Source organism: Sapajus apella, unplaced genomic scaffold (genome assembly GCF_009761245.1).
Source record: "Sapajus apella isolate SASKATOON/1434 unplaced genomic scaffold, GSC_monkey_1.0 scaffold53, whole genome shotgun sequence".
Lineage (NCBI taxonomy): Eukaryota > Metazoa > Chordata > Mammalia > Primates > Cebidae > Sapajus > Sapajus apella.
The window spans coordinates 4575458-4591413 of record NW_022436993.1 but is presented as its reverse complement, the minus strand read 5'-3'; the positions used below and the strand labels follow the sequence as shown (position 1 = coordinate 4591413).

General features: G+C 40.0%; 1 long non-coding RNA gene across 1 annotated transcript in view; it reads left to right on the top strand.

The window, feature by feature from the left end:
• The window catches only part of LOC116527213, a 126756-nt gene extending 111053 nt beyond the window's left edge, over positions 1-15703 (top strand). The window contains exon 2 of the long non-coding RNA XR_004258425.1: positions 12228-15703. This is a non-coding gene — a long non-coding RNA (uncharacterized LOC116527213). The remainder of the gene's footprint in view (positions 1-12227) is intronic.
• The last annotated feature ends 253 nt before the right edge of the window (positions 15704-15956 follow it).

The window sequence follows — 15956 nt, the reverse complement described above, 5'->3', positions numbered from 1 at the left end:
TTTACAATTATGTAATACCCTTGCCCTGAGCTGTAAAATTAAAAAAAAAAAAAAAAAACCTTGCTATTCCATGTCTTTTAAAGTGTTGCCTCCAATCCATATTATTAAAATTTAAAAGAACGCAAGAGCAGCATGGTAATACCAGAGAACAGATTCACGCTCAGATTCATTTTCGTTTGGTGCTTGCCATGTGCCAAGCATTGCCCTGGGAACTAGGGGTGCAGGGGTGGCTCTGGTCATTGGGGAGATCACGGTCCCTAGAAAATCCTACAGAATAACAGAAGAGCAAGTCCCCTATGCTCTGGAGTACTTAGAATGCTGCTCTTAGATTTTAGGGAAAGAAAAACTGATCAAATTGGTAAATGGGAAAAAGAAACATGATAGAATCCTTCCTAGAAAAACCACTGCTCAGGAAACTTGACATATTCATAATTGCAGGATTTGGCGTAAAAAACCCTCAAGCAAATTTTCTACTTTATCAATTCCATTACAGCTGATTATGGCCTGCTGTGTGCGTGCGTGAGTGCATGTGTGTGTGTGCGTGTGTGGTGTCTATATATAACAAAATTAGGGTAAATGGCGTCCTCATTATTAAGAGAGCATTTTTTTTTTCTTCTGGGTTTTTCATCATTTCCCAAGTAATGTTTTCTCAGGGCAATTTTGCAAATATAAGATACGTGAGAATAGAGACAGGTTGAATTGGCAATCCAGGGACTGTCTCATGGAAGCGTTGAGAAGTTTGGAAGCACATTACGTTTTTAGCTTGAAACAACAGTAAAGTAACGTCACTGTGTTATGAACCAGGGGCTGCCTGCCTGCCTGATGCGTCTTGATTCTAATTAAACAGCAAAAATAGAACCCTTATTTTTTGGCAAGGTTAAACATATGGTTGAACACACTCAGCACAGGACAGGGATTTGCAAACTCTGAATCCTGGTCCCCAGTCCATGATTGACTTTGGGAAAGTCACTTCACCTCTGGTTTCTTATTTCTTCGGAGTAAAATGGAAGTCATGAAATGGTCCATCTCACCGGGGTGCTGTGATGAATGTCACAGAGGATGAAAACACGCTTTGCAAATTCAAACTGGGATTGAAATGCTGGTGCTAGCCCATAGCAAAGAGGCACGTGTCTTGTTTCATAGAGAAGAAACTCCCCTGCCTCCCTTTTTTGCCCACTTCTAGCCTCTGAATATGCCTCGAAGCACCAAGAGCACTATTCAGCCCTTCTTGCCCTTAAAAACAAAGCAAATGCAGTCATTTCAAAGATATTCAGAAAGGATCTTGCCTTTATGCTGTTCAGGAAGCAGGAACCAATAAAATCAAGTTATTGTCATTGTGCTTCTGCCCCTTCTTGCCTCAGATTGATGGGGAAGGTGTAGCATTTGGGGACCATAAGTGCGAAATGGATTTATGATATAGGAAGGAGACAATTTCTCCATGCAGAAAGGAGAGCACTGGGCCGGTAATTCCTGAAGGTGGATTTCTCTTCTCTAGACCACAAGCACAAAAGCAGAAACCAGGCAGCTATTTTCTATTTTACGGTGTACGCAGCACCTGTCACAGTGCCTGGCACACTGTAGACCTACGGTAAATGTTTGCTGAAGGAATGGTAAGAGAAAAAGTCCACTACTTCACTTGAAAATGCTAACTGCCATACTGAAGCCCTTGAAAACTGCATTTTCCGTGAAGATCTTAAGTCATAAAACAAACATGAAATCATAGGAACTGATACTAATCCATTCATATCTCAATTCATGTATAAAAATAAAATTTTAATATATTAAAAGCAGGCTTTTGTAAAAATGAACTTTAACTTTGATCTTTATTGTTGTTTTTCGTAGATTTTTCTGTAAGCCTGAATTTCCACAGTTCAAAAGAATGAAGAAAAATGCTAGTTTATGCTTATATTGTGGAATTTTCAACAAAACGTAACTAGCTCACAGGGGAAAATGTGATTTCAGTCACATGGTTTTTATTCTTATTTATTCCGGAGCAGCTCCAGTATTTTAAAAGGTAAAGGCATAAAGAGGAGACACAATGCCTTCAAAACTCACCGTTACTTCTTAGAAGCCCAGGGTGACTTGAGAATTGAAAACCAGCACAGCTGCATGGTCTAACCTTTCTCAAAAGTGATTCCCAAGCCTCTCCTCCGAATGATCTGTGCTGGGATTTCAACAGTTTGTGCTTTTAGTGTTCTTTAAGGAAGTAGCAGCCACATTTCACGATCCCTACCAACTTGCAGAAAGTTCTACCGTGAAAGAAGGATGAAAGAACTTAGTATTCTTTTCGGGAGAAGGGTTACATTCTCTCAGATTACCACATGTCCCCCAAAAAGGTATCCTTGAAGGGAAAATTGAATACTGCTTAAAGGAAAATAGAATTTAAAGGCATGTTGAAAAGAAATGCTTTACTTTTTTAAATTGCTTGAGTCTGTATTCAGTAAAGAGCTTTGCTAATCTTTTTTAATAATTACTTTGGCTAACTCATATTTGATGGGAAAAATAAATATTGTGGAAATTGCAGTGAAATGTAAGTTGTTCTCCCATGTAATTAGTTTGTTCTAGGAGCTTATTTTTATTGCAAAAATAATTTGTGGTAGGTAGCTGTAGGAAGAAGCTCAAGCTGGAAACCTTCAGGATAATATTTTCTATGTGAAACCCTCTCTACCATGACAAGTCATTTTATTCCTTGGAATTCGAACATATACTTTACATCCACTTCTAGATAGAGAGATGTAACAGACCTGGGCCTTTGACTGCCTGACAGCATTTTGGTGGCCTTCTATCCATGGCGGGAATTAAAGACTTGAGGCGTCAGCAGCCCTATATATTCTTTCAGAGAACCTATTTCTGGTTCTTCGTTTCCTTTTCTTACTTGTTTCTCCCTCCCAGTGCCCATTCAATTCTTTGGGAGGTATAGGGAATGGCAGAGGTTGGAAGAAGGGCACAGACATGCCCATACCTGGAGTGATTTCTCCAGGGGACATTGACTGCTTTTGTTCATGGCTTCCTGAAGCCGGGAGATATGGAGAAGGGGGCTTGCCTGATTTCTTTCTTTTCTTTTCCTTTTTTTGTTTTCTTTCTTTCTTTTTTCCTTCCTTCCTTCCTCCTTTCCTTTCCTTCCTTTCTTCCTTTCTTTCTTTCTTTTTTTCTTTCCTTCTTTCTTTTTTCTTTCTTTCTTTCTTTTTTTCTAAAACCAATCTATCTGCCTGTTCTCTGGATCCCATTTACGCCAACTCCCCAGGAATGTCCTCTCAGCTATTTTCAATTTTACCCTCCTTTTGGCTCTTTTTCCATTGCTTTCAAACATGAGTAAATTCATTTATATTTTTAAAAAGAAGAAAAAGAAAAAAAAAAAGACTTCACCTTAGCAAAGTCTTCAAACAAATATACTTTGCCTGGTGCCTTTATTTCTTTGTGATCTCCTTCCTGACTTTTACGTACTTTGCAGTCTGCCCCCATTCTAAAACATCTTTATTGTTAAGATTTTAACTCAATAAAATTAAACCTCAATGCAGAAAAGAACCCCAAGAGATTGGTCTGCATCCAGATCTTCAGGCATCGGTGGCCATGCATTTCCCCCAGAGAATCAATTTACAGTACCCAGTTTCTCCTTCCTGCCTCTCCCTTGCTCTCAATGCTAATTTGAATACATGGGAGACCAATGGAGGGCAAGCAGTTCCTGACCTGGGGTAATTCCCCAATTTGCAGACAAGGCACAGAGGGCAACAGCCAGAGGAAGCTGTGCACTTGGATAAATCTTCTGGTGTTTTCTCATGTTCACCAACCTTTCCACCATGTTAGATACAGTTAAAAAGGCCAGTTCACTTGACACTCTGTTCTGAACTTCATTCTGAACAACAGGGAGAATTAGCTGGGGGAACTGGGGACTTACAAAAGGTCTCGCTGATTATATGGCTCAGCAGAGAATCCTCATAAGCAGAGGGCCTTTGCATTGCACTGAAAATACTTTGATTCTGTGAGCAAAATCAGAGGCATGATTCTAGTTGAGCATGGTTACTGATTTAAAAACAATTCAAAGTGAGTGTGCATCCCAGATTTAATGTTTGACTATGGTTCTTTATTTACAAATATTTCAAGAGAGAAAGAAGGCATTGCAAAAATTACAGCATAACAGACAGTATATTTAGATATGTATTCAAATATGCAGACTAGATTTCTATCATTGGGATAGCTTTCTATTATTATTTCTGAAAACAACGATCACTAATAATAGCCATATATAGTTTTTTTCTGCTTTTCTTCTGCACACTGTTAAACAATTTATAAGAAAACAACTGCGTTGACTTTTAACATGAGAATGCAAATAAAGTGGGTTGCATGGTTGTGTGTATGTCTGTAGTGGTTGCTTTGTTTAGTCTGTTGGTTTATTTGAATTAGGAAGATTCAGAAGAACAGGGTGAAACCTATGTGTCTGGCCCAGGGAGGGTGCTTCCCTGTAAGAATCGGGACCTGGGATAGGAGACGGAGAACTCACTGCCCCTGTGAGTAGCTGCAGGCAGCATTGCACCCTGGCAGCACCAGATGGCCAGTAACAAAGAGCAGGAGCAATGTGGCCAGGGCACCGCCACTGCCATCTCCTGCGACAAGTCACTCCCACACTGCTGCCACTGCTCCTTCTACCTTCTCATCATCTTGAGTCCTTCTCTCAGGGTTTAGAGTAGAGCCCACATCACCTACCTGGTCACTGGCAGCCAGGGATGGTGCAGGGATGGGGAAGGGGAATAGAAGTATCTGAGAAGGGTCTTACCCTTTCCACTTAGATTAAGGGATAAGGGGGTAGGTTTGCTGACGTGGCAGAGAATTTCCCAATAACGCAAAGGAGTTTGAAAGGTAGACTCTCCCCACAATATTCATTATAGAGGGGGAAATGTATCAGAACACTTTGACTAATGAAAAGTTCATGTGCCGCTATTGATTTGTTAAGATTACTGTAGTGATCCCTCCCCCATGATTCCAGCACTTTAGGAGGCTAAGGCAAGAGGATAGCTTGAGCCCAGGAGTCTGAGCTTGCAGTGAACTATGATTGCACCACTGCAGTCCAGCCTGGGTGATAGATTAAGACCCTATCTAACAGACAAGTAAAAAAAGATTACTGTAAAGCTCATAAAAGGGTTGGAAGCATGCTTCATATATTATCATAATTTCTAGCATTGTATACTTTTGAAATCCAACTCAGTTCATTATACCTTTATATAATTAGCGATATGGTTTGGCTGTGTCCTCTCCCAAATCTCATCTTGAATTGTAGTTTCCATAATCCCCACACATTGTAGGAGGGAACAGCAGAGGTAATGGAATCATCGGGGAATCACCCTCATGCTGTTCTAGTAATAGTGAGTGAGTTCTCACGAGATCTGATGGTTTATAAGGAGATTTTCCTCATTTTGCTCGGCACTTCTCCTTGCTGCTTCCACGTGAAGAAGGATGGGTTTGCTTCCCCTTCTGTCATAATTGTGTTTCCTAAGGCTTCTCCAGACCTGCGGAACTGTGATTCAGTTAAACCTCTTTCCTTTATAAATTACCCAGTCTCGCAAATGTCCTTGCAGCAGCGTGAGAACGGACTAATACAATTAACTTCGGGCATTGAGGAACACGATGTGCATCTTGTGGGTCTGATGTCATTTCTGTGCCATGTGGTATCCTGAGGCTCAAGTGATGATTTGAATAGTCATGGAAATCCAACAGGCTCAAACATAGAGGAAAGATTGACAAGCATGAGAAAACACTGTCAGATTTATTCAAGTACACAACTTCCTCCGGCTGTCAGACCCCATCCCTTGTCTACAAATTGGGGATTCACCTGAGGTGGAGCACTGCTCACCCTCCATGGGCCTCCCATGTGTTCAAATGGGCACTGAGGGCAAGTGAGAGGCAGGAAAGAGAAACAGCATTCTGGAAATTGGTTATCTGGAGGAAAATGCGTGGCCTCTGTTGCCTGGAATTTTAGATAAAGACCAGATAATCTCTTGGAGTTCTTTAGTACGTTGAGGTTTGATTTTGTTGAATTAAAACCTTAACAATAAAGATATTATAGAATGGGGCCAGACTGTAAAGTATACACACACACACACACACACACACACACACAGACACACACACACACACACACACCTGCTTTTATTGCCAATGTGAGCATATTTTAATTGAAATGTTGCTCTATTTATATTTTAACTAATATGGCTCATCTTATAAAATATAACCACTGTCTTTATGTAATAATTGGAGTTACTTATATACCATTTTCCTGACCCCACTCATTCATACATCTGCCATGCTTTGTATGCATAATGTCTGTCAAAGAGAAGCCATTCGATGAGTTCTTACTGAATGAATGATCAAACTATGCGACAAATATTATTTCTGATGTGAGAAACACAAAATGAGTAAGGCATAGGTCCTCCCAGAAGAGTTCAGATTCCAGTGGAGAAGACGAAAATAAACAAGTATTTTAGTGACATAAGATATGTTATAAGAGACATATTAAAAGATTCTTAACACTTATTGAGCCCTTATTATATACCAGGGAGTTTACTATATGGTTCACAGATATTTGTTTTATTAAGATAACTAAATGGCATGCGTGTATTTTTATCACCATCATTATAATTCCCATTTTTACAGATGAGGAAACAGAATCTTTGAGAGGGTAACTGATAAAGAAAGTGGTGATTTGAATAGGAAGATTCAAAAGGATAGGATGGAGGCTGTGTTTGCACCAGAGAAAGTCCTTGACTGTAAGAAGCAGAAGTTTGCCTGAGGGAGGAGAATGTCTAAACTCACGCCCTGCCCTCTCATCCGGAGCGCACACTCTCAGCCACTACTCATGCCGTACTTTAGCAAGAAGGAGTTTGCCGTGGTTTTCACAGAAGAAAGGGTGCTGCTCTGGTATCTTGCAGGCTGTGTAGGTGATTTTTCAGGCAGATACTGGACATTCCAGACAGAAGGAGTCACAAACGACAGCCTGGGGTTACGAGAGAACATAGCGGAATAAGCAGTTGCCTGTAGTTCAGCGGTGACTTGGGCATTGGGTCCCTATGGGGGATGTGATAGGAGGTGAGGCTGGAAAGAGAAAACAAGAGGCAAGAAGCTGATGCAGACTGTGGTGAACAATCTCATGGGTCTCTTGGGGTTGTGGGTATTATTCTCAGGAAGGTGAAGAGCCTCAGAAGGAGGCGAGATGGGCAGATGTTTGGCGATTGCCCTCAATGCTCTTACCGCTTATCCCTCCTTACTGCTAGAAACTAGCAACTTCTAGTCGGGGCCATAGTCACTCATGGCTCTTTCCAATTCATTCTTAGTCTCCTCTCCAGAGGGCTCAGGCATGGGTTGTCCAAGTCTGGGCCTGGGTCAGCTCCAAGTCTCAGGTCACACGCTTTACTCAGATTGACACCACCTCTCACCGCAGAGACACTTTTAGAACAATCCAGAGACCTTGCCTCTTTCCTTCTTTGCAGGAATTGCTCCTGCTATTCCAACCCTCCTCAGACTTCCAGTGGGCCCACCCAGAGTTCCGATGGGGACCTCTGCTCCATCCAACTTCAGATGTTACCCTTCTTCACATTAAACCAGCAATAACTAGCAATTAAATGCATTATTTGATAAGGACAAAATTAACCCAAATCCCTCTCTTTTATGTCCTTCAAATAGTATTTTTAAATTTTATCTCAATAGTTTTGGGGGTACAGGTAGTTTTTGGTTACTTGGATAAGTTTGTTAGTAGTGATTTCTGAGATTTTGGTGCACCTGTCACTCAAGCAGTGAAGACTGTGCCCATTGTGTAGTCTTTTATCCCTCAGCCCCCTCACACCCTTTTGCCTGAGTCCCCAAAGTTCATTATATCATTCTTATGCCTTTGCATCCTCATAGCTTAGCTCCTAAGTTATAAGTGAGAGCATATGCTATTTTGTTTTCCATTTGTGACTTACTTCACTTAATTCACTTGGAATAATGGTCTCCAACTCCATCCAAGTTGCTGCAAATGCCATTATTTTGTTCTTGTTTATGGCTGAATAGTATTCCATAGTGTGTGTATATACCACATTTTCTTAATCCACTCACTAGTTGATGGGCACTTCGGTTGGCTCCACGTCTCTGCACTTGTGAATTGTACTGCTGTAAACATGCATGTGCAAGTATCTTTTTTCCTTTTGGGTAGATATCTAGTAGTAGGATTGCTGGATTGAATGGTAAATCTACTTTTAGTACTTTAGGGAATCTGCACACCGTTTTCCACAGTGGTTGTACTAGTTTACATTGCCACCAGCAGTGTAAAAATGTTCCCTTTTACCACATCCACACCAACTTCCATGATTTTTTTATTTCTTAATTATAGCCATTCTTGCAGGAGAAAGGTGGTATTTCATTGTGGTTTTTGTTTGCATTTCCCTGATAATTAGTGATGTTGAGCATTTTTTTAAATGTTTTTTGGCCATTTGTATATCTTCTTTTGAGAATTGTTTAATCATGTCCTTCAAATAGTATTTCTTGAACTCTGAATATCATCAACGGTTTCACATGTGCTGAAATTGCACCTTACTTTCTTGCATTTCTATCTATTACATGGCACCAGGTTGAATTTCTCAAATGAGAAAATCTGACCGGTTGCCAGGGGACCAGTGAGAGAAAGTCTGTTGCAAAAAGAGGCGAGTTTCACAATTGCTTTTCTCACAGATATTGTGCTGTCACAGGATAACGCTGATGATTTCACGTGTCATTTCGAGTCACAGAATGCTTTCAATAGTTGTTACTGGAGTAATTTGCAGTAGTCAAACAGGGAAATTTTGCTCATTCATACTCGGTGTCCTATTCCTATTCCTGTTATTTCCAAAATATTTTAATTTTTAAATAATTTGGAGTTTAACTGATTTGAAATTTATATTTACTAAATAAACCATCTTATCCAAAATCTTGCAAACTAGGTAGCAATATCCAAAATATTTCAGAGGCCTTTTAATTATTTTATTATTTATATATATATTTTTATTTTTATTTATTTTTTCTTTTGAGATGGAGTCTCAATCTGTTGCCCAGGCTGGAGTGCAGTGGTGCAATCTCAGCTCACTGCAACTCCACCTCCCGAGTTCAAGCAATTCTCCTGCCTCAGCCTCCTGAGTAGCTGGCATTACAGGCACGCCCCACCATGCCTGGCTAATTCTTGTATTTTAGTAGAGACAAGAGTTTCACTATGTTGGCCAAGCTGGTCTCGAACTCCTGACCTCATGATCCACCTGCCTCGGCCTCCCAAAGTGCTGAGATTATAGGCATGAGCCACTGCACCCGGCTGAGGCTTTTTAATTTTGTTCAAAGACAAGACTTTTCAGGTTAAGCCAAGTGTCTTGGTATACTTATCTTTTTGTTTTAACAATCACAGACTGATCACAAGTGTTCTTATTCATGCATTGTAACAAAATCCATTAAGAACTTCCACTTGGCCATTTTTCATAGTATAACTGGAATTACTCTATTTGTGTAAGAATAATAAAACTATATTTGGAACTATATTCTAATACACTTTTCAATTACATCCCCCAATTAGTCTGAATTCTCCAGATTAGATTTGAGAGAATTTTGCTTACTACAGAGAGATCCAAGCAATGGATTATTATTGCTAATTTCTTCTCAACAAGATCCAGTGACCAGCAAATAATTCAAGATATATTTTCATGTCCTATTGCAGTACCCACACTGTGCATGCACAAATTGTCTGCCTTCTTATATATAACTTTCTTGGAGTGCTCTTTTCTTCTTCTGTCTCACATTCAGAAAGGGGAAAGAAGAGAGCAAAACTATAGTCATTGAGGCAAAGATTTGGGAGAAGAAGAGCAGAAAAGATAAATACAAATGTTTGGAACAGGGATAGAACTGGGCCAATCCAGTGGGAAGGAAGGGCTGTGAGCTGTGGAATCAGGAGTGACCAGAAGTCTTGTTTGGTGTCCTGGAGGACCAAAGTGGGAAGATTGCACAACGGGACTCAAGGAAAAGAGAGGGATGGTGGGAGCAGCTTAGAATTTTTGTCCCAAACAGTAAACTTATTCACATAGAATTGAAAACTATTACATGGACAGAAAGAGAGTAGCCATGGAGAGAATGGGCTATGGAGTTAGGCTGACTGGGATTTGGGAATCAGATTCTGCCACTTACAATGTGATTTTGGACAATGTATCTAACCTTTAAGAGCATCAACTTGTTCATCTGCAAGATCAGGCTAACAGTGCCCAGCTGGTAGGGCCGTCCTGAGGATAGCATGAGATAATGTATGGGGAGCAATGCTGGGCACTCAGTGTAAGCTAGTTATTGTCTTTATTATTCGTATATGTTTTTCAGTTACCTCCCCTAGTTAATTCAAATTCGCCAGATTTGACCTTAGAACTTCACTCCAGAGACATTTAGGCAATTGATTGTTATTACCATTATTCCAATAATAATTTGAAGCAATCAAACAGCTATGTTTATGTTATTGGGTAAAACAGTCACTCCTTGACCTGGTCACTGGTTTATGTAAGTGGAAGGATCCAAGACTTTGAAGTCAGACTGACCTGGGTTCAAATCCTGAGTCCACTACTCACCAGGAATATTATTTTAAATCTAGAAAGTTGCTTTCCTTCATAGTAATGTGTGAGATCACTTCTACCTTTCTAGAGATTTGTTGTTATTACAAGTGACAGCAATAGACTTAGTATGGTGCCTTGTTAAAGTGCCAGGTAGTTGGCATATTATAGTGAGTTTTAGTTTTCAATACTTCACAGTTTTGATGTCATTCAGTGGCCAGTGGAACTTAGTGTGGTGAGTGAGTGAAGAAAATAGTGTCCTAAGTATTAAACAAAAGAAGAAATCAGAGTAGCTAAGAATTTGCACAAAGTTTTATGCTGAAGTGGTCACAGAATCAACACTATAACCTCTGATATAGATTAGCAGATCTGGGACACTATTCTCTACTCATCAAGAACTTACAACTTTATACTGTTGGTAAAGACACAGCCCAGAGATCAAATAGCTTCCCCAGAAACCCAGACCTCACCTGACATCTAGGCTGCTCATCTCTTCTGGGTTATACCATTTCAGTGACCACTTTAATGCCCAAAAGAGTTTGAAAAAGAAACTTTAAGTTAATTAGTTCATAACTAATGGAACTCAGCACAACAAATAATTTAAATTGTATGGACATAGCCAATATTTTAAAAGTTTAATAGCATGGGCGTTTCAGGGCAAAAACCCAACACAATATTTGCAATATATTTTAATGGGGGCATAGTTCACATTTTAATAACCTGGCTACTAAATGATGGCCAAAACTCAATAATGTGTTTGTGACATAAGTGTGTTCGATGACATTTTTCCATACTTTAATCCATCATTTTCCTTCTTAAAATATGTTTCTCAGGATCCTAAGAGGAGTTTATAGAAACAAATTTCTATTGGGAAAAATACTGTTGTAACCAGTCGCCTTATTCTATGAGCACCCAGTTTTCTAGCATCAACTAAATCACCGCAGTTTCCTGCAGCATAGAAATCTACCAAGTGCAATGGAGGGTTACAATGTCAAATCCATTTTCCTGGCTCTCCTCAAAAATCCCAAAACCTTGCCCCACAGAAGAGGTACCTCTCAGCCTCGTCCACTGTTTTGAAATCTTCAGGTTTCAGAAATTCTCTTTAGACAGAAATCTTTATGTTGGGCAATTCACGTCCACCAGTGGTCCAGCCTCTCCTACCTGTCCTTACTCCCATGACCATGCCCATGTCTTGTTTGGCGTGGCTGAGGGAACCAGGCATCTCTGTGCGTCAGGCTCTTGGAGCGATATAGCCACGGCAGCTGCATGTCACCCCCTAACAAAGGGATCAGAGAGGCGAGTTTGCAATGCTTCAGCTTTTCATTCAGCCTCTCTCATTCTCAACTGGCCTCTCTTCGTTTCCTTCCACCTCTGACTACCTAAGCCAACTCTTATTTTCATGGTTGACTTAGTCGAATGTGTTTACTTTCCTTCGTAGTGTTCGATTATATGTTTTGGGGAAAATACTGGAAAACTGAAGTTAACTTGAACTCAAACTTTGGATAACTGTAAAGCCCTGTGTGTAATTACAAAGCATCCTGAGCCTGGCTGTATATCATTTTTTGTTTTCCCTGCATTTTTTTAATCCACATGCGTTTTTAATTACTCAGTTAGCAGTTACAGTGGGAACAATTCCAAATGACTTGTATTTTACAGATGGAGATTCTGGGGTCCTAAATTTATGGCCGATTGCACTGTCCTGGAGACAGAGTGGAACCACAGCCAGAGCCCCTGGGACTCACCGCTGAAAGACTGCATCACTTCTCCGTGGAGTCCTCCTCCTTCTCCTTACTTTCTTTTTAGGTAAGGTTTATCTTTTTATTAAATCATAAAATGAGCATCATCATGTTGGCAGTAAATGAATTATTAGGTAAAGTCCTTTCTATAAAACTTGGCTTCTGTTCATTCCCTCTCTGAGCCCAGTGGAACAAAATGTCCAAATTGAACCCTGCAATCTTCCCACAGGTATTCATTCTGATATGCAGCTCCTTTATTTTTTAGCCATTCTTCCTTTGGTCTTGCAGACAGGGTTAGTGGCTTATGTGTTATTTTTCAGACCAAGTATTAGATCCATTTATATGCCTGTCTTTGTGCTCAGACTCTGGCTCAAAGCCATGATAACGACTAAAGAATATGAAAATGCTCAGAGAACATGAACTTTTTGGCAAAGGATATAGGGAACTGTGTAGATACCCGATGACTTTGTCTGTGTCTATGGAGGGAATAGAACGAATCAGAAATAAGAGTCCCTTTTGGGCCTGCCCAATTATATCATTCTGATCAAAGTCAGGATCCCATAAAAGGAGTAAAATTAATTTTCCAGTTTCATTGAGATCCCTTTGCTTTGCCCAAATCAGCCTAAACGGCCTTAAGTGTCTGGAATGGTGAGATGACTCAATCCCCAACTTTATCGTATTTATTCAGCCTAAATTCTGCTCATAAATCCACTAGTTCAATATTTTATGCTAACGAAAACTATTAACATTTTGCATTTTCTCCCATTACAAAAGTTTTCATACAGACCTCAACATTTTGACTACAAGATGTAAAATTTTGATATTGGATCCAAAGGAAGGTAGGGAATTAGATAGATAGATGATAGATAGATAGATAGATAGATAGATAGATAGATAGATAGATAAATGATCGATCTTGTCTCAATACCATCTTCATTCAACTTGGTTTTTGGTTTACTGAGCTGTATAAATCAGCACTCAGCCACATCACAGAGGGATGGAGGGCCTTAGCCATCATGGCCTGAGAACCATTGTCAGGAAGCATTGGACTTAGCTTCGTGAACATCAGAATGTTTGCACCAGCTCTGACAGGAAGTTCACTGCGTGATGGCAAAAGTTCCCTGAGTGATGGTAGAAAGCTTGCAAAATAGCTTCTGAATTCAAGCAACCAAAGAGGCTGTTTCCCCTCCTTCTGTAAAGTGACACTGTTAGTAGAACACCATCAGATGGAGGAGGAGGGTGTGTGGGTGCTGGATTCTGTGCAGCTAGAAATCTGGTAGGTAGGTCCTGTTTAGTCTGTGCCAGAAGCCAAACAGGCCTCAGAAAGGGAGTTCAGGAGTCTTCTTAGCTCCTGGTGATTTACTCTGACTTTCCTTTGTAAGCATATGGATTCTATTTTCTGCTGTCTCTATAAATACTGCTGTGACTGTCTCTGCCAAACCAGCTACCTTTCTCACCCCAGGGAGAAGCCAGGGATCAGACATTCCTATGCTACCGCCCCATTAGACACTGCTGTAACACGAGGGAGCAGAGCTGGCAGTCAATATGATGTGTGTATTTGAATCTTTAAAGAGCTAGGCTAAACTTAGGGTCAGTGGACTACCATAAATAACCTGTGTTCCTCTCTCTTTGCGTGGTTTGCCCTGGAATGCCTTGTGCTTTAGTGTTGTACAAGCAGCAAGAGATCAAAGAGTCAACCTTTTATGGATGCATAGTTCATTACAAAGTCATCCGTGGGAGGAGACCCTGGCAAAAGCACTAATCATTCTCTCCTGTGACTGTTTTGTTGCCTGAATTGGGATTGGAGGGCACTAAAAGAACTTGCAACCACTTTAAGTCATTTAAAAGAATAAAATGAAGATGGAAATTCACTTTTAAAGGAGGGCCAAAACTTAACTGGCACCTTTTTTGGGTATAGAATGTGGTAGGAGGAAATAGGAAGTAAAGGAGTTGACCCACTACCACATGGAATGCAGTTCGAGAAGAGTAATAGCAGGCAGAACAGAATCCTGTGTAATTTACTTACCCTTGGGTAAGCATTAAGAGAACCTTTGATAAGCAGAGCAGAACATCTACAGGATTTTTTTTTTTAAGCCCAAACTAGATAATGTATCTGAAAACCAGACTTGAAACTAGTTTGCTAGAATATAAAGAATAAATGTGTTTCAAATTTTAACACTGACGATATTGCAAACCCAGGATTGTGGATAATCACAATGCTACCAAACAATAGTTACTATTTATTCGATGTCTGCTGCATGCCACATGCTGTGCAGTGTGTGTGATATCTTTTCATCTCACAGCCGTGCACGGGGATGATGTGTTGGTATCACCACATATACACAGGGAAACAGGACCCTGCGAAGTTGAAGTGCTTAGCTCAAGATCACACGGTCACTAAGCGGTAAGGCCAGGATTTGAACCGAGCTCTGGAAGGAAGTGGAAATGACTATCACTTAGCCTGTAGTTAATATTTTTGGCTGCTGACACTTTTTCTAGTCTCTGTTGCAGGAGTTGTTAGAACTCTTTTGTTTTCTGAGCTTGGGAGTTTTGCTCTAAAGACATACTCTGTGATTAAGACTTATTTTGTCTGAGCTGACTGTGTATCTGTATGGGGTCTCTGTCCTTGTGGTTGGCCATAGGCAGGCAGACTTAATCACTGATACTTACAAAACATATTGCATAGCTAAGACCTTTGATCTGGCATTTTGGAAGTTAGGGACTGGATATCTTATAAAAGAATGTCTGTTGCATGCTTGATCAATTACAGTGATAGCTAAAGAAGCATTTTCTCAAATGTATTATTTTAACAGGAATCATGTTCTAGTTTCCCATTCTTTAGGTGACTTTAAGTTTAATAAAACCTGAACTGTATGAACCTTTAAAAAAAAATGACCGAGTAAAATGCAAAAAAAAAAATAGACAATAATTACAGTCAATAAAGTCTCAATGGCTCTGTATCCCTCAGAGCTTCTGTTCTTATCATAGATAAAGCCTGAATCAGAGAGATGTCACAAGATCAAATGACTAAGATGACTGGAAAACTACAATGCTCTGCAAATGTTACCTTCTCTCTGTCCTCAGTGATACTACCTTTTGTTCAACCCATCTCTTCCTGCTGTTTTAAAATAAAAAGGTTTTTAAAAGTCAGAAACAGAAGCAAATAACTGATCGATTCTTTTTTTTATTAACCAATTTCATAGCAATTGAAAACATCATCCAAAATACTGTAGATCTTTCCCCCCTTCAAGTTTTCTTGAAAGATTTCACACGTGCAGTGTAAGAAATTGTGAGTCAGCCTTCTCCAATCCTGACTTTAAGAGTTGCAAAAATCATCTGCCAGGGATCACATATGTTCTTGGTTCCATGAGAGGAAGAAAACACATTTGCTGGAAGAAAAAAAAAAAGGAAACTTTAAAACCAGTGGAGTTAGAATAAAGACACTTGCATTCTGCTAACTTCTTTTCCTTTCCAGGTCCTGAAGGCTTTTCTAGCCCTGGACAGGATGCGAGGTATCTGTCACCCCAAATACCCCCTTTCTGGGATGAGGGCATCAGCTGGTCATGGAAGGGAAGCAAAGGAAGTACAGAATGACCAAAAGATGAGATTAGAATGCAGAAATAATAAATTGACAGCAACTACTTTTTGA